The sequence below is a fragment of the Pseudophryne corroboree genome, chromosome 4 (assembly GCF_028390025.1).
Source record: "Pseudophryne corroboree isolate aPseCor3 chromosome 4, aPseCor3.hap2, whole genome shotgun sequence".
NCBI lineage: Eukaryota > Metazoa > Chordata > Amphibia > Anura > Myobatrachidae > Pseudophryne > Pseudophryne corroboree.
In genome coordinates, this window is record NC_086447.1 from 780892074 (window position 1) to 780914807 (window position 22734).

The 22734-nt window shown below is 45.1% G+C and overlaps 1 long non-coding RNA gene across 1 annotated transcript in view; it reads right to left on the bottom strand.

The window, feature by feature from the left end:
- Positions 1-22734, bottom strand: part of LOC134911766 (uncharacterized) — a 119738-nt gene that overhangs the window by 39551 nt on the left and 57453 nt on the right. The window contains exon 2 of the long non-coding RNA XR_010176828.1: positions 4643-4706. This is a non-coding gene — a long non-coding RNA (uncharacterized LOC134911766). The remainder of the gene's footprint in view (positions 1-4642; positions 4707-22734) is intronic.

Consider the following 22734-nt stretch of genomic DNA (forward strand, 5'->3'; position numbering starts at 1 on the left):
AGCCACAGCCGTGAACTACCGCACTGTACACTGGTTGATAAAGAGATAGTAGTATACTCGTAACAACTAGTATGACACTATGACGACGGTATAAAGAATGAAAAAAAAACCACGGTTAGGTGGTATATATTATAATAATAATACAATTATGGATGGACGGACTGCCTGCCGACTGCCGACACAGAGGTAGCCACAGCCGTGAACTACCGCACTGTACACTGGTTGATAAAGAGATAGTAGTATACTCGTAACAACTAGTATGACACTATGACGACGGTATAAAGAATGAAAAAAAAACCACGGTTAGGTGGTATATATTATAATAATAATACAATTATGGATGGACGGACTGCCTGCCGACTGCCGACACAGAGGTAGCCACAGCCGTGAACTACCGCACTGTACACTGGTTGATAAAGAGATAGTAGTATACTCGTAACAACTAGTATGACACTATGACGGTATAAAGAATGAAAAAAAAACCACGGTTAGGTGGTATATATTATAATAATAATACAATTATGGATGGACGGACTGCCTGCCGACTGCCGACACAGAGGTAGCCACAGCCGTGAACTACCGCACTGTACACTGGTTGATAAAGAGATAGTAGTATACTCGTAACAACTAGTATGACACTATGACGACGGTATAAAGAAAGAAAAAAAAATACCACGGTTAGGTGGTATATATTGTAATACAATTATGGATGGACGGACTGCCTGCCGAGTTCCGACTGCCGACACAGAGGTAGCCACAGCCGTGAACTACCGCACTGTACTGTGTCTGCTGCTAATATAGACTGGTTGATAAAGAGATAGTATACAATACATACAACAATATACTACTATACTGGTGGTCAGGCACTGGTCACCACTAGTCACACTGGCAGTGGCACTCCTGCAGCAAAAGTGTGCACTGTTTAATTTTAAATTAATATAATATTATGTACTCCTGGGGGCTCCTGCTATAACAACCTGCAGTGCTCCCCAGTCTCCCCCACAATTATTATAAGCTTTGCCTTTTATACATTGATGTGCAGCACACTGGGCTGAGCTGAGTGCACACAGACTGAGTCACACTGTGTGACTGGCTGCTGCTGTGTATCGTTTTTTTTCAGGCAGAGAACGGATATAGCAGAGAACGGATATATTATATTAAAATAAATAAAAGTTAACTAACAACAACTGCACTGGTCACTGTGGTAAACTCTGTCTGACTCTGCACAATCTCTCTCTCTCTTCTAATCTAATTTCTAATGGAGAGGACGCCAGCCACGTCCTCTCCCTATCAATCTCAATGCACGTGTGAAAATGGCGGCGACGCGCGGCTCCTTATATAGAATCCGAGTCTCGCGAGAATCCGACAGCGTCATGATGACGTTCGGGCGCGCTCGGGTTAACCGAGCAAGGCGGGAGGATCCGAGTCTGCTCGGACCCGTAAAAAAAACATGAAGTTCGTGCGGGTTCGGTTTCAGAGAAACCGAACCCGCTCATCTCTACTGCATACACTACTTTTTGACATAATTATCCGGGTCCCCCGCTGCCAGGGGTACCAAGAGGGGCCTAGTACTAGTCAGCATTTGATTAGTCCTCTTGTAGCTGTAGGGACCTTATCATTTGTTTGGGTGCCCGTCTATTAGAATGGGCCAGTGTTGAGAGGTACTGGGCTCTAACACATTGGAAGGTAAAATCAGATGTCTGCACAAGGTTTTTACCAGGCGGTTTGTACTAAACTTCCACATACTCAGGGCAGTACGGATGGTGTAATGTATGAATGTGTGTGCATGTACATGTGGTAGGGAATATAGATTGTAAGCTCCACTGGGGCAGGGACCGATGTGAATGGCCAAATATTCTCTGTAAAGTGCTGTGGAATATGTGTGCGCTATATAAATAACTGGTAATAAATAAATAATAAATAATAATACTGCTGGATTTGTAAACTGGCTTATATTGCAGGTGGCACTGGCACAGGGGGAGTGTCACAGGGGTGTGCTGAGAGTTACAAGGGCATGGACTTGCATTATGCCCTGTCTTTGAGCGGCTTCCCCAGTATACAGCAGTGACGTGACATCATGACATCATTCCAGTGAAATAGAGAAATCCTGACTGCCAAGCAGAGGGCCAAGCAGAGGCCATTGGTAATTCTGGCATCTCCCAGAACTGGCAGATAACTAGATGCCTATTTATCAACAAGCGATAAAAGTTGTTGGGGATGATAAAACTCATTGTGTATGATAAATGGTGCTCCAGCCAATCAGCTCCAAACTGTCATTTATCAAACACATGAAAGTTAGGAACTGAACACATGACAGTTATGAGCTGATTGGCTGGAGCACCATTTATCATATGAAACAAGTTTTATCTTTAGCAACACGTTTTATCACTTGTTGATAAATGAGCCCCCTAGTCTGTGCTAGGATATGTGACTATGCTACACTTTAGTCCCATTTACATGTTAATGATATTTTAACTGTGCATATTTTCTACTTTTTTCTTGTTATTCCAGTCTCACCCTCAATTAAACCAATTAAAGAAATTCACTATTTTGCAAGACCGCTTTCAATACTGCAATAAGCTTTGGGTGTAATTATAACTTCACCTTTATGACAGGTGTAGCCCTTACACTTTTGTCTTTGGCAGTGGCGCAGAGGTGGTGGTGGGGGGAGCGTGGAATAATTATATGGGGTCCGGACCTGTTGGAGAGGCCACAAGGGAGCCTGGGTCCATACGCCCTTTCTTCTTAGCTGTTAGACTACAGCATTGCAGCCTCTCTTCCCAGCGTGCTGGGCTGCATCACGCTGATCGCGCCCCCTCCTTAATCTATTTCTGGTTTCCACACTTTTCTGCTCCGCATATCTCTGGGAAAATGGCAGCCATTCCATTTTCCTAATTATTTCTGCAGCGCCACTGCAGGACCCCGGGGAGGTAGTAGATATAATACATAACAGAAAGACTATTGCTTGCTCTTCGCACTAACAATAATATACTGCAAATGTTTATGAGTCTTTCAAATAAAAGCATGGAGATTTTGTTCATATAATGATAAAAATATTTAAGCTTGCAGCCATCGTCAAGGGACCCCAATTCTCTGCAATTCCCTTCACTAGCATATACTGTATGCTTAGCACAGGCACACCATTATATAAATACAATCCATGGGTGCAGGGTGTTTGGAGTGGACCCCCCTGCACCCATAATAGATGTTCCACTGGCCAAGGATTATGCTATCTCATACTGTATTTAGCCTAATCTTCTCAACCATGTGCTTTAGATAGTCCTTTGTCTATCATTAAACTAAATCCTAGTTAAGTCAAAATTCTGATTGTAAACCTAGCTTACCTTTTAATATAAGAATTCAGCTACTTACCCGTGATGGGATGTAGTTATGATCCCAGCGGTCAGGATCCCGGTGGTTAGCATAGAATGCCGGCAGGGGGCCAAGGAACTATTCCCACTCGTGGGTGTCCACGACACCCAAAAAGAGTGGGAATAGAACCTGGTACATCCATCACTTACTGTTTTTTTCTGTCACAAACTGATTACCAGTATCTAAGTGACAAGTTTTGCAATGCTCTCAAATTTGTGATATTGCACCGTTTCAGGTACACCAATGATCTATGTGATCTATCCCATAGACAATCTCTACCTTGTGGCTGAATTTAGCATTGTTTCTTTTTTTACCTACATTAGTTGATCTTCTCTTTCGCCTTTTGGCCTCTGCTCTTTCTGTTTTGGGGTAGTTCTCTGGAGCTCCTGTCTATGTGACCCCTCTCCTTGGTACCACAAACTTCCTTTATAGTATCTTTCATAAGTGTTAGTTTGTTTTAGTAACTAATTGGACACTAGACTACCTTATATAATAATACATTGATTCATGCCTTCAGATATCAGTAAATTTCTAATTTTACCCTTACACAACTTTTTGATCAAAACATTTTCCTGGTCCACTCCATGATTACTAAGAAAGATTATTACATATCATAAACTGAATGCCTTAGCATAAACTATAGCAAAAACAGAAGGTTCACAAAATCCAGATGGATTTTGAAAACACAGTCCCTAAATTTCAGCTGTTTTTGTGACCAACAGTAACATTCACATTTTAAACCAAAAATTCATATTAAATTCACCAAAAATTCATATTAAATTCGATAGCTAATACTTTATTTTATTTTTTTCCCTTATTCATTTAATTGGATATTTTTTAGTACTTTAGGATAAAATAATATTTATTGCAAAAGTAAAAGTAAAAAATAAAATGTACAGAAAGAGTGAAGACAAGTTTGACATCCAAATCCAAGTGAAATTAAAGAGTACGGAAAAATTTATCCCGGCTGCACATTAGGACTTGTCAGACAAACGTTAACAGCCGTAGAAAGCTATATTTTGGCATTTGGAAGGCAAGTTGTTGCCAGTTTCATCCCTCACTGCATGGTAAATCTATCCAAAAAAGACCACTAAGAGGAATGTGAAGATGAGAACTGCCAGTTGTGTGGAGTTTGGGTATCCGCACTCAGTTATCTGTCTCATTTGACGCCCCAGATACTTATAGAAAGAAATTTTGTGAGTGAAGAATCAACATTGACTAACAGCATGACTCCTGCCAATAACATCAGACATCTTTTATTGAGACTCACCAGTTGTTTAAGGCAATAGAATGTTGGGAGGTTGAGCTTTGCTGTTTTAAACATTAGGCAGAACCTGGAGAATTAAAAAAAACAGTATTATTACCTAGGTCACTTGGTGCATGAGTATTTTTGTTCTTATATTCTCAGAAGATTCTACACTTTCTGTGGCTGATGCTGAGTGTTAATGCAAAAAATAATTTCACACAAAATGTACACATTTTCACACATATGCAGAATGGGATGAAGTTAATTTACCGACTGTCGGGATCCCGGGGGTCAGGAGACTGACAACGGAATCCCAACAGCCGACGAAATGCCGTCGGTCGGAATCCCGACCAAAGCCCCTATTTCCTGCTTGGGTGGTGATCCACGCTCCCCTTCCCCCCGATGGGGAATATAATAGTGTGGCAAGCAAATCTCGCATCCGGGCCCAAAGCGTGGCGAGCACAGCAAGCCTGTGAGGGAACTCTCTGCGCTCGCCACCGGGTTTCTGGCTGTCGGTATTCTGGCATCAGTCTCCTGACCGATTGGATCCCGACCGCTGGTATTACATACTGGATCCTGCAGAACTGTGTATCTCCAGATGCGTCTCTCTTTACATTGTTACCATATGCACCAGCTTATATTAATACCTGCCCTGCAGCAGGTGCAAAATATACTGTACATTTTATAAAAGGTGTTTATGTGCATAATTGGTGGTCTGAATGAGATGCATTTGTGTGAACACACCCTTACTGTACGGTGCCTACGAGATATTGGGGGAAATGTATTATACCTGCACTTATCGTGTGGGTATAACGCTTCCTGCTTCACCTCTTTACCAAGGCGAAGCAGGAAGTAACAACACCAAGAGATTAAAGAAGGAGAGTATAGGCCCTTTAAAAGACAAGTTGGGAGTCTTAAGCAAAAATGATAATGACATAGCGGACACACTAAATGAGTTTTTTTCAACAGTATTTACTAGAGAGGACCCAATTCAGGGACTAACACATAATCTCAATAATGAGAATATCCCACTGATAGGTACTTATTTATGCGAGGAAGTAGTCTGTGACCGATTAAAACATTTAAAGATTAATAAGTCACCAGGTCCCGATGGTATTCACCCAAGGGTTCTAATGGAGCTTCACTCCGAACTTGCAAAACCGCTATTTTTGATCTTTAAGGATTCAGTAATATCAGGTATGGTTCCCAAAGACTGGCGTATAGCGAAAGTAGTGCCTATATTCAAAAAGGGAAGTAAAGCTGAACCAGGTAATTATAGACCAGTTAGTCTTACATTTATAGTGGGGAAAGTATTGGAAGGTATTCTAAGAGATAGTATTCAGAAGTTCCTTGAAGTCAATAAGGTCATTAAAAGGAATCAACATGGGTTTATGAAGGACAGATCCTCTCAAACCAACTTACTTGGCTTTTATGAAACAGTAAGCGCAAACCTAGATCAGGGTAAAGAGGTGAATGTAATCTTTTTAGATTTTGCCAAAGCAGTCGACACTGTACCACACATGAGACTTATCTACAAGCTACAAGAATCAGGGCTAGGAAGCACAATATGCACTTGGGTCAAAAACTGGTTAGATAATAGGGAGCAGCGCGTTGTGGTTAATGGATCTTTTTCAACTTGGACTGAAGTGCTAAGTGGTGTGCCGCAAGGCTCAGTATTAGGTCCGCTATTGTTCAATATTTTCATTAACGACCTAACAGAAGGTCTAGAGAGCATGGTGTCAATTTTTGCAGATGATACCAAATTGTGTAAAGTTATAAATGCGGAGGGGGATGCTGAGTCTGTTATGCACACCAGTGCCAGCAGGAATGTACTGGTGTCTGAACGGAGAGGGATGCAAAACAAATGAACTCACAGACAGACTGGGGAATATGACATTACATACACAGAAGGTGATAGGGTAACAAAATAAACACAAAGTGAACAGAGAAGCCCAAAGGCTAAGAAACTGGGTGTCTCCCTAGTATTAGGAATGCTCAGATGGAAAGAAGCGAGATGTTGTGATTTAATACGTAGAGAACCCGAAATGCTGTTGCTACGGACAACAGCAAAACCCTAAATGGTTACCAACGGGTGTGGCAGTAAACTCCTTGGTCAGAGATGGAATAATAGACACAAGGAGAGTCTCCACAATCCTAGTCTTCTCTTGCAGTGCACTGTTTCAGCTTACTGCCACTAAACTGACACCTGAACACCTTGCACAGTGAGAAAGGATTTGGGCAGGCAAGTCTGAGAATACAGCCGCAAACCTGCTAGGTTCACAGAGTAGCAAAAGAACCCCAGCAGGTTAAACGACTGACTCCAGTCTTACTGCTAGGTCTGGATTGGCAGAGTGTAATACCAAATTCCAAGGCCTATTTGCAGTAAGCAACAAACAAATACAAAGTTTACACAGTACTAGCTAGCTTTCAGGAACTGACTAACCAACAAAGATTCAGCAGCATCTGCCTAACCTGAGAAGAGGGTTTATATAGCAGGTGCTGTTCATGCCCCACTCAGACCTCACAGACTGTAAGCACAAAAACCAGCACCGGATCCCCTGCCGTGCATAGAGCCTGTAACCACTGCACAGCAAAAGACCCGAACCGGAGTATCAGCTACGCTCAGGTTACTCCGCTAGCACTTGTCTCCCGGTTGCCATGACGACGTGGCAGCACAGAGCAGGAGACCCTAACAGTACCCCCCCTCTGACGAGGGGTCAAGGAACCCCTACCACCGGGTTTATCGGGGAACTGCGAGAAGAAAGAGCGTAACAGTCTGGGGGCATGAAGATCACAACTGCGCACCCACGACCGCTCCTCCGGGCCATACCCCTTCCAGTGCACCAAAAATGACAGCCGACCCCGAACCATCTTGGAGTCAAGAATCCTTTCAACAACAAACTCCCTCTGGCCACGTATCAGAAGAGGGGAAGGTCTTCCACTGGAAGAAGGATTACTAATCGCCCGTTTTAAAAGGGAACAATGAAATGTTTTATTGGTACCCAAAGAACGGGGTAGATCTAACTGAAATGCCACCAGATTGATAACCCTAGTGATCTTATAAGGACCGATGAACCGGGGGCCTAACTTATGAGATGGCTGTCTCAACTTCTTGGTAGACAACCAGACGAAGTCTCCTAATTTGAAGCTGCAGGGTCTCTTCTGCTTATCAAAAACCCTTTTGGTCACTAATGACACAGACACAAGGGCTTTCTTCACTTTCCTCCAAATACCTCTAAGGACCGAAACCACAGAGGAACCACCAGGCGTGGAGTCCAGGGGGTCAAAAGAATTGGCCTTAGGATGATGCCCATACACACAAAGGAAGGGAGAGATCCCTGTAGCAGAGTGAGCCGCGTTGTTATAGGCAAACTCCGCCATGGACAGATGAGCAACCCAGTCAGTCTGACACTTGGAGACATAACACCTGAGGAACTGCTCCAAGGACTGGTTCACCCTTTCAGTCTGCCATTAGACTGCGGATGGTAGCCTGACGACAAGCTGACAGAAATCTGGAGATCGGAACAAAATGCCCTCCAGAATTTGGCCACAAACTGGGATCCGCGGTCAGAGACCACATCAAGTGGCAACCCGTGGAGGCGCACAACATGCAGCATAAATAATTCAGACAGGCGTCTGGCCGATGGCAGCCCAACCAATGGAACGAAGTGCGCCATCTTCGAAAACCTGTCAACGACAACCCAGATGGCTGTCATCCCCGAGGATTTGGGCAAGTCCACCACAAAATCCATTGAAATGTGGGTCCATGGCTTAGATGGAATAGAGAGTGGATGTAATGGGCCAACAGGAACCCCTCTAGGAGTCTTATTTCGGGCACAGATGTCACATACCCGAACCCACTGATCCACATCCCTAGCAACCGAGGGCCACCACACCGCCCTAGATAGCAACTCCCGAGTTCTGGCAATACCCGGGTGACCTGCCGACTTCTTGGCATGGAATTCCAAGAACACTCGCTGTCTTAACCTAGGAGGCACAAACAAAAGACCTACCGGAAGGTCTGGAGGAGCCTGCTCCTGTGCTCTAAGGACTAATGACAAGAGGTCCTGGGTAATGCCCACTTTAATACATGATGGGGACACAATGGGCAATGGCTCCTCGGTGGTCTCCTGAATTGGAGCAAAACTCCGCGAGAGCGCGTCAGCCTTGATGTTTTTTGACCCAGGGCGATATGTTATCAAAAAATTAAAGCGAGCAAAAAACAAAGCCCATCGTGCCTGCCTGGCATTGAGGCGCTTCGTTGACTCTAAATATGCCAAATTCTTATGGTCGGTGAGAATTGAGACCACAAACTTAGCCCCCTCAAGCCAGTGTCTCCACTCCTTGAGTTCATCCTTAATAGCCAACAATTCCCGGTTACCCACGTCATAATTCATCTCGGCAGGCGAAAATTTACGGGAAAAGTAAGCACAGGGATGAAGGCGGTTATCAGACACCCCCATCTGAGAGAGCACTGCCCCAATACCCATCTCAGAGGCATCCACCTCCACCACAAAAGGACGCTCTGGATCTGGGCGTCGCAGCACCTTGGCCGAGACAAATGCCCTTTTGAGACGGGCAAAAGCCGCTTTGGCCTCACAAGACCAGTGAGCAACATCCGCCCCTTTCTTAGTGAGTGCCACCAAGGGCGCCACTATAGACGAAAATCCAGCGATAAATCGTCTATAAAAATTCGCAAAGCCCAGAAAACGCTGAAGCGCCTTCAAACTAGTGGGCTGCACCCAATCCAGGACTGCCTGTACCTTGGAACCCTCCATTTGGAAACCTTCTGGAGAGATAATATATCCTAGAAATGCAATTTGCTGAACTTCAAATTCGCACTTCTCCAGCTTCGCCCCAAGCCGGTGGTCTCTGAGTTTCCGATGTTCCTCCAGGGAATGGGAGAAGATTAGGATGTCATCTAAGTATACAACTAAGAATCTATCCAAATATTCCCTGAGCACATCGTTCATGAAGTCCTGGAAGACTGCCGGGGCATTACAGAGCCCAAAAGGCATCACCAAATATTCATAATGCCCCGAGTGGGTATTAAAGGCAGTCTTCCATTCATCCCCCTCTCTTATTCGGATTAGATTGTACGCACCGCGTAGGTCAATCTTAGAAAAAATGGTGGCCGTACGAAGCTGGTCAAACAAGACCGAAATGAGAGGCAGTGGGTATGAGTTTTTAATCGTGATACGATTCAATTCCCTGAAGTCGATGCAGGGTCGCAACGAACCGTCCTTTTTACCCACGAAGAAGAACCCCGACCCAACTGGAGACTGTGAGGGTCTGATAAATCCCTTAGCCAAGTTCTCCTGAATGTACTCTGCCATAGCCTGAGTCTCAGGACGTGACAGGGAGTACAACCTGCTCTTGGGAAGCTTAGCATTCGGCAATAAATTAATGGCACAGTCATAGGGGCGATGGGGAGGTAGTACCTCTGCAACTCTTTTGGAGAACACGTCCGCAAAATCTGCATAACATCCTGGCAATCCTGGCAAACTTAGCTGCGAAAGCCTGACTGGAAGGCTCAAGCAACTCCTGAAACAATCAGTACCCCATCTAAGAATCTCCCCAGAGACCCAGTCAAATTGAGGATTGTGGGCCTTTAACCAGGGTAACCCCAACACCAATGGGGCAAAAGTACAGACAGTCACATAAAAGGACAATTTTTCAGAGTGTGTGGCTCCAATAAACAAAGAAATCTGGCTAGTGCAAGAGGTAATTTTACCCTGGGATAATGGTTCCCCGTTTAACCCACAAATCTCAATTTCCGATGCCAAGGGTACTAAGGGAACAGAGTGTTTCAGGGCGAATTGGCGGTCCATAAAAACCCCGTCGGCCCCACTGTCCACAAAGGCCTCAGTCTTGACAGTTTGACCGAGGATCTTCAAGGTCACCGGAATGATAAAAGTCTTCTTGGGAAATTCTGACTTCTGGCCTGACAGGATATTTCCCATCACCCTCAGGCCCTGAAGTTTTCCGGCTTTTCTGGGCATGATACCACCACATGACCTTTATTCCCACAGTACAAACATAACCCCTGCTGTCTCCTCCGCGTCTTCTCACGCGAGGAGAGGCGGGTAGCCCCAATCTGCATAGGCTCCTCGGAAAATTCCTCAGAGTCTGAGGTTCCCTTGGGAAAGAAGGAAACCTCTGTCTCCCTTTCAAGCCTGCGCTCTCTCAGCCGTCTATCCACCCGAATGGATAACTGCATGAGCTGATCCAAGCTATCAGGCAAGGGATATTGTACCAGTTGGTCTTTTAACTGGTTAGAAAGACCTCTTTGGTACTGGTGTCTCAGGGCTGGGTCATTCCACTGGGTATCATGGGCCAACCTCCGAAACTCCGTACAATAAACCTCAACTGGCCTTCGCCCTTGCTTAAGGATCGAAATCTGAGCCTCGGCTGAGGCCGTCTTGTCAGGGTCATCATACAACATGCCCAGTGCCGTAAAAAAAGCATCAACACTTTTAAGCGACGGACAGTCAGGCTGCAACCCATATGCCCAGACCTGTGGGTCTCCTTGTAGCAAGGAAATCACTATGCCCACCCGCTGAATCTCCGACCCAGAAGACTGAGGCCTAAGCTGGAAATATAGCTTGCAGCTCTCCTTGAAACAAAAGAACTGCGAGCGATCTCCAGAAAAACGATCCGGGAGATTAACTTTCGGCTCCTTAACCCCTGAAGTTACTGCTGCTGCGGGAGCTCCGCCAGCGGCCTGCGAGGTGTGCATTTTAATGGACAAATCATTAAATTGTCGAGTCAGGACCTGCACCTGATCGACCACCTGTTGCAAAGTATTTTGAGGGGTATGCTCCATATTCCCACAAAATTTCAACAGGAGTATTAGGCTGCTGAATATGTTATGCACACCAGTGCCAGCAGGAATGTACTGGTGTCTGAACGGAGAGGGATGCAAAACAAATGAACTCACAGACAGACTGGGGAATATGACATTACATACACAGAAGGTGATAGGGTAACAAAATAAACACAAAGTGAACAGAGAAGCCCAAAGGCTAAGAAACTGGGTGTCTCCCTAGTATTAGGAATGCTCAGATGGAAAGAAGCGAGATGTTGTGATTTAATACGTAGAGAACCCGAAATGCTGTTGCTACGGGCAACAGCAAAACCCTAAAGGGTTACCAACGGGTGTGGCAGTAAACTCCTTGGTCAGAGATGGAATAATAGACACAAGGAGAGTCTCCACAATCCGAGTCTTCACTTGCAGTGCACTGGTTCAGCTTACTGCCACTAAACTGACACCTGAACACCTTGCACAGTGAGAAAGGATTTGGGCAGGCAAGTCTGAGAATACAGCCGCAAACCTGCTAGGTTCACAGAGTAGCAAAAGAACCCCAGCAGGTTAAACGACTGACTCCAGTCTTACTGCTAGGTCTGGATTGGCAGAGTGTAATACCAAATTCCAAGGCCTATTTGCAGTAAGCAACAAACAAATACAAAGTTTACACAGTACTAGCTAGCTTTCAGGAACTGACTAATCAACAAAGATTCAGCAGCATCTGCCTAACCTGAGAAGAGGGTTTATATAGCAGGTGCTGTCCACGCCCCACTCAGACCTCACAGACTGTGAGCACAAAAACCAGCACCGGATCCCCTGCCGTGCACAGAGCCTGTAACCACTGCACAGCAAAAGACCCGAACCGGAGTATCAGCTACGCTCAGGTTACTCCACTAGCACTTGTCTCCCGGTTGCCATGACGACGTGGCAGCACAGAGCAGGAGACCCTAACAGAGTCGCTTCAGAACGACTTAGTTAAATTAGAAGCTTGGGCAGCGAAATGGAGAATGCGCTTCAATACAGACAAGTGTAAGGTAATGCACTGTGGTAACAAGAACAAAAATAACACCTACCTACTAAATGGGGTAAAATTAGGGGATTCTGTACTAGAAAAGGACTTAGGTGTCCTCATAGATAGCAAACTAAGCAGTAGTACCCAAAGTAGGACTGCAGCAAAAAAGGCTAATAAGATATTAGCATGCATAAAATGGGGAATTGATGCTAGGGACGTGAGTATTATACTCCCATTATATAAATCACTTGTGAGGCCACACCTTGAATACTGTGTACAATTCTGGGCACCTTACTACAAAAAGGATATCCTGGAGCTAGAAAAGGTTCAAAGGCGGGCGACCAAACTAATTAAGGGTATGGAGACGCTTGAATATGAGGAAAGGCTTGCAAGACTAGGCATGTTTACACTGGAAAAGAGGAGATTAAGAGGGGACATGATCAACATTTACAAATATATAAGGGGACATTATACAGATCTTGCGCAGGACCTGTTTTTGGTTAGATCAACACAGAGAACTCGTGGACACTCGCTCAGGTTAGAGGAGAGGAGATTCCGCACAATACGGCGTAAAGGCTTTTTTACGGTAAGGACGATACGTGTTTGGAATTCCCTGCCTGAGGCAGTTGTAATGGCAGACTCAGTCAACACCTTTAAGAATGGGTTAGATAAATTCCTAATGGATAAGGATATCCAGGGTCACGGGGCATAGTCACGCACTATGGTTATTATAAAAAAGAGGGGTAAACGTAACGGCAGCCATCAACTTCAGTCAAAATTTTCTACAAATTAATCTTGCATAGGAGACCACAAATACAGTAGGTTGAACTCGATGGACAATTGTCTTTTTTCAACCTTAGATACTATGTTACTAAGATGTATGAACATCTCGGATGCTGAAGTGGGGGAGTGAAATCTCCCTCCTCCGGTGATCACTGCCTGTGCCCAACAGCGCATCAGCCTAGTGCTGATGCCCTGTGTCTCTCCCTGGCTCGCTTCAGTGCACATGCGCATGATCCTGCTACTCATGCGAGATCTCACATGCAACCTGGAGCCGGCACTTGCCACAGCCAGAGACAGCCTGCTGTGGTGTATAGGCAACAACACCTGCAGCTGTTGAAATTAGTAGCAGGTGTTGGAATAATCAGTGCATATGACCGTTCATACATTGCCCTGCATATTGGCCCTGTCATTCTGCATGCACCGCCGCTGTAATGTATTACAGTGGCCCCCTTTGATTGTGATATGGTTAAATTGAATAACCATTTCTCATTGTAACTGAAATGCCTTGTTGTACCTGAATCAATGTATCAAAAATCTTTTCTGTGGCTATCTGTGACACTCAGGGCTAACTCATCTTTGCGATTGCATTTCTTGAACTGCACAGTATTAACATTCTTTTGTGTACACTCAATTGCTTTGTGATCTATCATGTGACATTTGTCAAACTTGAACTTGAATTTTATGAATATTTCACCTTTTGTATGCTATGCAGTAATCTCAGCATTTGTCTCATAGGGAACACATTCTTGAAAATGTAATAAGTTTGCTCTAACTTGACATAAGGAAGTCAAACTCAGGTATCAAGTTCTGTAACATCACTGTAGTAATCCCTGATATTAGTTGCTGAGAAACAGATATAATTTTCTATATGTAATCACCAGAGGCGGAACTACCGGCAGTGCAGGCAGTGCACTGCACTGGGGCCCGCCTCTGTCCAGGGGCCCAAGCATGTAATGAGTCAAACTGACTCATTACATGCCGCTGTGCGCTGCAGGCAACCGCTGCCCGCAGCGCATAGCCGCCCTGAGAGGAGAGGAGCAGCGGGCCAGCGGCACGGACGGGGGAAGGAGGAGGGAGCCGGAGGAGGGAGCCGCAGCAGCGCTTTGTTACTGGTGGAGGCGCTGCTGCTGCTGCTGCCCCTCTGCTTCCCTATAGGCTGTCTTCCGAGAACAGCCTATAGGGAAGCAGAGGAGCAGCAGCAGCAGCGCCTCCACCAGTAACAAAGCGCTGCTGCGGCTCCCTCCACCACCTCCCTCCTCCTTCTTCTCTACAGCCCGGGAATCGTCAGATGCTGCACCGAGGAGCCTGAGCCGGCGGAGAGGGTAAGTATAATTCTTCTTTCTTTCTTTTTCTCTTTTTCTTTCTTTCTTTTTTTTACTTTCTTTCTTTCTTGGGCCTGCCTGCCGCAATGTATAAAAAGGGGGGAATGCCTGCCGCAATGTATACAAAGGGGGGAATGCCTGCCGCAATGTATAAAAAGGGGGGAATGCCTGCCGCTATGTGTAAAAAGGGGGGAATGCCTGCCGCTATGTGTAAAAAGGGGGGAATGCCTGCCGCTATGTGTAAAAAGGGGGGAATGCCTGCCGCATGTGTAAAAAGGGGGGAATGCCTGCCGCAATGTATAAAAAGGGGGGAATGCCTGCCGCAATGTATAAAAAGGGGGGAATGCCTGCCGCAATGTATACAAAGGGGGGAATGCCTGCCGCAATGTATGAAAAGGGGGGAATGCCTGCCGCAATGTATAAAAAGGGGGGAATGCCTGCCGCAATGTATAAAAAGGGGAATGCCTGCCGCAATGTATAAAAAGGGGGAAATGCCTGCCGCAATGTGTAAAAAGGGGGGAATGCCTGCCGCTATGTGTAAAAAGGGGGGAATGCCTGCCGCTATGTGTAAAAAGGGGGGAATGCCTGCCGCTATGTGTAAAAGTGGGGGACTGCCTGCCGCTATGTGTAAAAAGGGGGAATCAGCCTGCCGCAATGTGTAAAAAGGGGTAATCTGGCTGCCGCAATGTGTAAAAAGGGGGGACTGCCTGACGTAATGTGTAAAAAGGGGACTCAGCCTGCCGCAATGTGTACAAAGGGGTAATCTGCCTGCCGCTATGTGTACAAAGGGGTAATCTGCCTGCCGCAATGTGTAAAAATGGGGATGCTGTCTGCCGTTATGTGTAAAAAGGGGACGCTGTCTTCCGCTATGTGTAACAAGGGCACGCGGTCTGCCGTTATGTGTAAAAAGTGTACGCTGTCTGCCGTTATGTGTAACAAGGGCACGCTGTCTGCCGTTATGTGTAAAAAGCGTACGCTGTCTGCCGCTATGTGTAACAAGGGCACGCGGTCTGCCGTTATGTGTAAAAGGGCACGCTCTCTGCCGTTATGTGTAAAAAGGGGGACGCTTTCTGCCGTTATGTGTAAAAAGGGCACGCTGTCTGCCGTTATGTGTAAAAAGTGCACGCTGTCTGCTGTAATGTGTAAAAAGAGGAATCTGTCCGCTGTAAGGTGTAAAAGGGTCTCTACCTGGTGTAGTGGTGCTACTGTGCGACGTAATTTGAATAATGGAGACTACTGTGTACCTTTTTATGAAATGGTATTATTTTGTGGCCACACCCCTTCCTCACGAAGCCACGCCACTATGTATTTTTGCGCGCGCCTACGGCGCGCACTGCCCCTGTTTTACATGCAGGGGTGGGGCTCCGATGCCGTTTCTTGCACACAGTGCTAAAATGTCTAGTTACGGCACTGTTGCTAGGTATCCATTTCTCTGGCCCTGAGCAGGTCCCCCTCACCAGATCCTCTCCAGGGGTGAGGGGGTGGACTTGGATGGGATGTGTGTGTGTGGGGATATGTTGGGGGGGGGGGGCCCAAAGCATTTTCTCGCACCTGGGCCCACCGCTCGCTTGTTCCGCCACTGGTAATCACTCATACCGCTGCAATCACTTAGGTAAGGTGAATGGGAAACCTTTGTTCAGTTGGCGTTGTGGAGACTTAGTTTAAAGTGCTCTCATTGATATAGATTCCCAGATACCAGGGGAGCTTTAAGAGAGGAGAGGGCCCATGTGCAGGTTTGATAGTCCCTCCCCCCCTGCTCTGGCAGCGAGTAGATCCTGGATTTATGCTAGAGTCTACTGTGCATGTACAGGTCTCCGGAAACATGGTGCCCGTGCCTTTTTCCTGGGGACATCTCTATTACACATTCGTAAATCACTGGGAAATGGCCATGGTGGCCATTTTCCCAGTGATTTATGTTAGCAGTGCCAGTCGCATGGTACTCTGGAGAGGTAAGTATAATTATTTGGCTGCAGGGTGTGCAGTGTATTGGATCCCCTGGACTCAGGGGCCCATGTGCAATGCACACCTTGCACCCATTATAGGTATGCTTATGCCATATACACTGTGAAAGATGCATATTGTGGTACCCAGTGTCTACTGAAGATGTTCCACAGGTCCTTGTGCACATTTGTTGAGAATGTTTAAAACTACTGTATGTCCCTTTTAGGATTCTGTTATACAACTTTCCACTGAGATCCTCTGAGATGTCACGATACAATAAGTCTCTATAGAAACACCAGAAATATGTCACCAAGGCAGTAATCTCCACCTGCTGGAGACCCTCAGCTCTTCTCCAATTGTGTGTGTGACAGTTTTATAAAATGTACTTCTATATGGACATGAAGCACATAATCTCCTCTGCAGGAGATAGTTTAAAAAGTTTTTGAAGATACCTGGTTTTGCTAGCTAGACTGTAAAGACTCTAATATTACCTTGCTTCACAGCAGCAATAAGCAATGGGCTCTTCTCTTGGGTATAGATTTTGAACCCTTTAAAAAAATCAGTTCTTCTCCTGGGTGTAGTACGGCTGACCGGCGGTCTCCTGACCGCCGGTCAGCTTACCGATGCCGGGATCCCGGCAGCATACCGACGCCGGGATCCCGGCGGGGAGGGGCGAGTGCAGCAAGCTCCTTGCGGGCTCGCTGCGCTCGCCACGCTGCGGGCTCGGTGGCGACCTGCGGTCGCCACAGGTTCTATTCCCACTCTATGGGTGTCGTGGACACCCACGAGTGGAAATAGTCCCTGTTGGTCGGCATGCCGACCATCGGGATAGTGAGCGCTCGGCATGGTGGAGGAGGTCATGTGACTGTCGGTCACCCGACCGCCGGTCACATGAATACCACCCCTTCTCCTGCCCTATGATTTGGGATTTGACTATTCCCACTTTCCTTACCCAATCTCTTAAATGTTTGGCTTCAACAGTGTAATTTATTTGAAATGGAAAGCTACTGCATCCCCCGTCCTCCCTCTTCTGCTTTAGATAGACCATTAAGGTAATTTCCTGTAATTATGTTTGCTAGGCTGTGGGCCCACACTTTATATACTGATTTCACCTGGTTACTTTCCCTGTTGAATGCCTTCCTCTATTATTACTGTTATTATTCTGGGTGGCCCTCTTTTAGGCTAAATGCCCAACTGGTTATCTTTGCCAAGCTTCAAGTTTTATTATTTTTCCCTTGTCTCTCTGGCAGAAGACCTTACATATCATTTAACAATGTTGTGGATTTACTACTATATAGAGTATTTATAATTCTTTCAATACATTTTATCTTTGCCTCCGTTTTTCATATTAAAAAAGGGGGACCTTTTAGTTTATATCCGGCTTTATTGTGCTCTTATGACTTTGAATCATATTTTCCAAAGTGTATATTACAGTAACTGCGTTCTTACTTACCTACATTTACAAAGTACTAACTAGATGTAAGAGCTTTGTTTCATATAAATATGCATTTGACACCATTAGTGGGATGGTGCCACTGATACTTTATATATACTGCATACATGTATATACGGTGTACTGTTGGATCTTGGTTTGGTTGATACATTTGCTCTATGGAAAACAGACTGTTACTATATTATGCTGATGCGTGGAACCATGAACATAAACCATGAAGTTTGCCTAAAATTCATCCACTGTATTTTTCCCAATAACAACCTGAAACAAGTCTACTGATGAGTATGTTTCTCTTGAAAAACTGTCATAACTGTCAGATGTAAATGTAATTTTCTTTCTTTCTTTCTTTCTTTCTTTCTTTCTTTCTTTCTTTCTTTCTTTCTTTCTTTCTTTCTTTTTCTTTCTTTCTCCTTGGAATTGGATTCTAAGATGGTTGAATGAATAAGATCTTGGTTGCAGGATACAATACAGAGAGTTGTAGTAAATAAAGGAGGGAAAGGTTACCAGTGGAGTACCCAAAAGAACTGTACTTGGACCAGTGCTTTTTAGTATCTTTATTGGTGACATTGTAAATGGTATTAAAGGTAAAGTATGCCTTTCTGCAGTTGACACAAAGGTTTGCAACAGGGCAGACATACTGTAACAGGAAGGGTAAAACAAATGTTTGATGATCTAGGTAGACTAAAGGAAAGGTCTAGAGCAGAGGTTCTCAAACTCGGTCCTCGGGGGCCCACACAGTGCATGTTTTGCAGGTCTCCTCACAGAATCGCAAGTGAAATAATTAGCTCCACCTGTGGACCTTTTAAAATGTGTCAGTGAGTAATTAATACACCTGTGCACCTGCTGGGTTACCTGCAAAACATGCACTGTGTGGGCTCCCGAGGACCGAGTTTGAGAACCTCTGGTCTAGAGTGTGGCAACTGTAGTTTAATCCCCCAAAAAAGGCAAAATCATGCACTTGGGTCTCAAAAATCCAAATGCTCAATATAGTATTGAATGCACTTTAGTAGAAATTACTGTGAAGGAAAGGGGTCACTAATTCACGAAACTTAAAGACATGTAAGCAATGTAACAAAGCAATGAGGAAGGCTAGTCAGATGCTTTGGTTGCATAGGGAGAGGAATCAGCAGCAGAAAGAAAGAAGTAATAATGCCACTGTATAGGTCATTGGTATGGCCTCATCTAGAATACTGTGTTAAGTTCTAGAGGCCATATCTTCAAAAGGATATTAATACATTAGAGACCATACAAAAAAGGGCAACTAAAATGTGCAAGGCCTACATCCCAAAACTTACCCAGAAAGACTAAAAGATCTTAATATGTATAGTTTGGAGCAGAGAAAGGAAAGGGGGACATGAAATTTTCAATATATCAAGGGTTTTAACAAAGTCCAGGAGGGAAACTTCCTTCAAAAGAAGAGAATTATTAGAACACAAGGAAATGCACTGAAACTGGAGGGAGGTAGGTTCAGGGGAAATTTGAGGAAAAATTACTTCTCAGAAAGGGTAGTGGTCAAGTGGAATAGCCTCCAGTCAGAGGTAGTATATATGCTAATACAGTAGACCAATTTAAACATGCTTGGGATAGACATAAGAGTATCCTTACAAATAAATAAGGAACAAATAGGGTTTGAGGTAACAATATGGTCAAAAAAAGGGCAGACTAGATGGGACAAGTGGTTCTTATCTGCTGACAAATTCTATGTTTCCCTTCTGAATCGATGATTCTGGTTCCACATCTGAGAATATTCAGCAGCGTAAATTAGCAATGCAGTATGTGTAAAATATGTACCTATAGCCTCTCCCAGGAATTTACCAAAGTACCAAAAATATTCCTAGTGGACTAAAGCACAGATGTGAAATAGATCATGGTTTTTAATTGAATTATCTTGGTCACATCTATATAGAAGGTATCAAATCACAGACCATTATGTACACACTACATTACACACTACGCGGTGCTCATTATACCTCTGCCTTCACACAGTTTTATCATATGCGGTTATAGTATATCTGTCATGTAGTTTTTACAAATATAAACCTCACTAGCACAGTCCGGGAAATGTTTATTTATTAACAAAAAAAGGATGGTTGAAAAAAAATCAGCTATAAAACTATGTCCTCTCTGTGTCATAAATGATTGCAGTTTGCTGTTGGTGTGTTGGTGTGTCTGGAGCTTCTATGACAATCAGCTCATGTGACCACTCATGGCCAATCTACTGATAGCTGGCAGTGTGATGTGTCACTGGATGTTTCTCCGGAGCACAAGGAATGTATTCCTTCCAGTTCATGCAGTGTTCACACTTTCATTATTTCTCAAAAATATATAATTGTCTAGATAACAAAATCATGCAAGCTGGCTTAAAACATCATTTATAGCCAAAAATTTCCATAAATAAGTCAGTGAACGTATTTGCGTAAAATGAGGTCATATCTGACTTCATATTGTCTTTATCATAGTTGCCAATTTTGTGTGTGGGAAAAGGAAAATGCAGTCCGCAGCCATAGTGCTAGGTGGAGGACTCACTACCATTAAAGGTGATGTATAGGATGTACAAATCAGTGACGTGTGCTGGGGTGAGGCAGGTGAGGCAGAGCCTTTCCTGTCATACTAACGTATAAGCCAGAGTTTTGAATATATAAAGTACATGAAAAATACAAAGAATATATTAGAAATATCTTCTCTGTATCATTCTAAAAAAAAATTATAGTCAAAACTGGAGTAAAAAGTCTATGACAGGTGAGGCAGTGCCTCCCCTGCCTGCCTTGTCTGCACATGGCTGATCAAAACTTACCAAATTTCCAGAATTATATACTGGTGCATCTTTGTATGGGTTGAGTATGGGTGACTGATGGTTGGGATACCGCCGGTCACCATAGTGACGCCGGGATACCAATGTTAAGATTGCGCTCGCCACAGGTTCTATTCCCACTCTACGGGTTTTGTGGACACCCATGAGTGGGAATAGTTCCTGTCAGTCGGCATGCTGACTGTCGGGTTTTCCACTGGGCAGGATTCCGGCGTCGGTATTTTGTATAGTACCCACATGACCCTTTTGGCTCATTTTGTGTGTAAATCTGGCCTTGGAACTAGCCAGTGCCTCCTGAGCAATTTGCCTCGCCGCATGTCTCTGGTATGAATGGAAATGGCCATGCATTCCTCCCACTGCAAGGGACACTACTAAAAATGTGATCTCTTCACCAATTTATCTCATTTCAAAAATCTTGATCTACAGACTGAATTCTTTCTCATATTTCACTATTCCTAAAATGAGAGACTCTGATGCGCCTACTTCACTCTATGCTAGGACGCCACTTTGGCCAAACTATCCTTTATTCTCTGGCAAAATGCAGCCAACTTGCTCCATTACACCTTTGCATGTAGGTATTGTAGGATTTCCATTCTCTACTTCATAAATATATTTCTGCTGCGGGTTCACTGGGCTCCACAAGTAATTACATCGGGGTGTAGAGTAGTATCTTGATCCGAGGCAACCCCAGCGGCACTGTATACTCCCGCGCCGGGGTTGCTGGGTCACTGCAGCGGAGACGAAGGCTTCTTCCTAACTGTGAGTCACACACACGCCGCCGTCTCCGGGATCGCGGCCCGCAGAAAAGGGGGAGGTAAGGGGCTCCTGTGCTGCACTTTAGCGCGATCCAGCACAGTCGTAGGAGGTGGGCCGCGCACGCTGGCATGGGCACTGATTACTGGGCAGCTTGCTCCACTAGCCACCAGGGTATTATTTAGGGCACAGGTCAGGGGGATTTAGTACAATTTACCCATTTTATGTTCTGCCTGCACACCCGGTGGGGCTGCCAGCAGGGGGAGCAGACCGGACCTGAGGCCCCTCCCCCCAGACCCAGGGCGCCATTTCTACAATGTTCCCGCCCTGGAGCTGTCTCCTTCTCCTTCACTCCTGGTCAGCGGCCATTACAGCTTGAGCCTTGCTGTTCCTGGGACTGCTGTGGCAAATCCTCCTCTGTGGAACCACCTGACTGCCAGTGCTGTGCTTCCTACAGGACACTTGAGTATTCTACCTGTCACTGGGACTGTGTCAGTTAAGAAAGAGTGCATACCTTCAGGGTTGTGTGGTACAAACACCCTGTGATATACATCCAGTGCTTACTGTGTTTGTTATATCTATAGCTATCACATATAGCCATACTGAGTATTACTTTGTATTGCTAGTCCAGTGCAGTTTATGGTACATAATTTCTGCATGGTACACTTGTGACTATATATCTGTGTGTGTGCATGTAGCTGCTGCGTGGTTGCCTTATTGCAGGGTATTTCACTCAGCATGCTATTCCTATATTGCTATACCTGAGGGGGCCAAGTGTTTCAGGTTTTTCTATTTTCAATGTAGGATTATATCACAAGATATACTGTCGGGGTATTTTTGCTTGTGATTTATAGTCACCATAGAGCCTATATCTATTGAACCTCCAGTCTGTGCCGTCTGAGAGTTCTTGCTAGGTATAGTGCTGCTACACCTTATACCGGGTTGCCCATTATTGTGCACATAGTTATGTCTGCTACACGTGGCAACGATGTTGGGGCCTCTCCCACACTGCGTGGTTGTGAGGCCACTGACGCAACGGAGGATAATTTAGCTGCTGAGAGTTCAGGTTCAGGGGGTTCATTACCCCCCAGTGGGTCCGTAGCGCTTGGGGCATCACAGGATCCGCCTTGAGCTACATTCTCCACATTGCTAAGCATGCTTGTGACTAAATAGATGCCCCCTCTGGGATCACCTGTGCCACTACAGCAGTTTATGGTCCCTGCTGTGAACCCGCC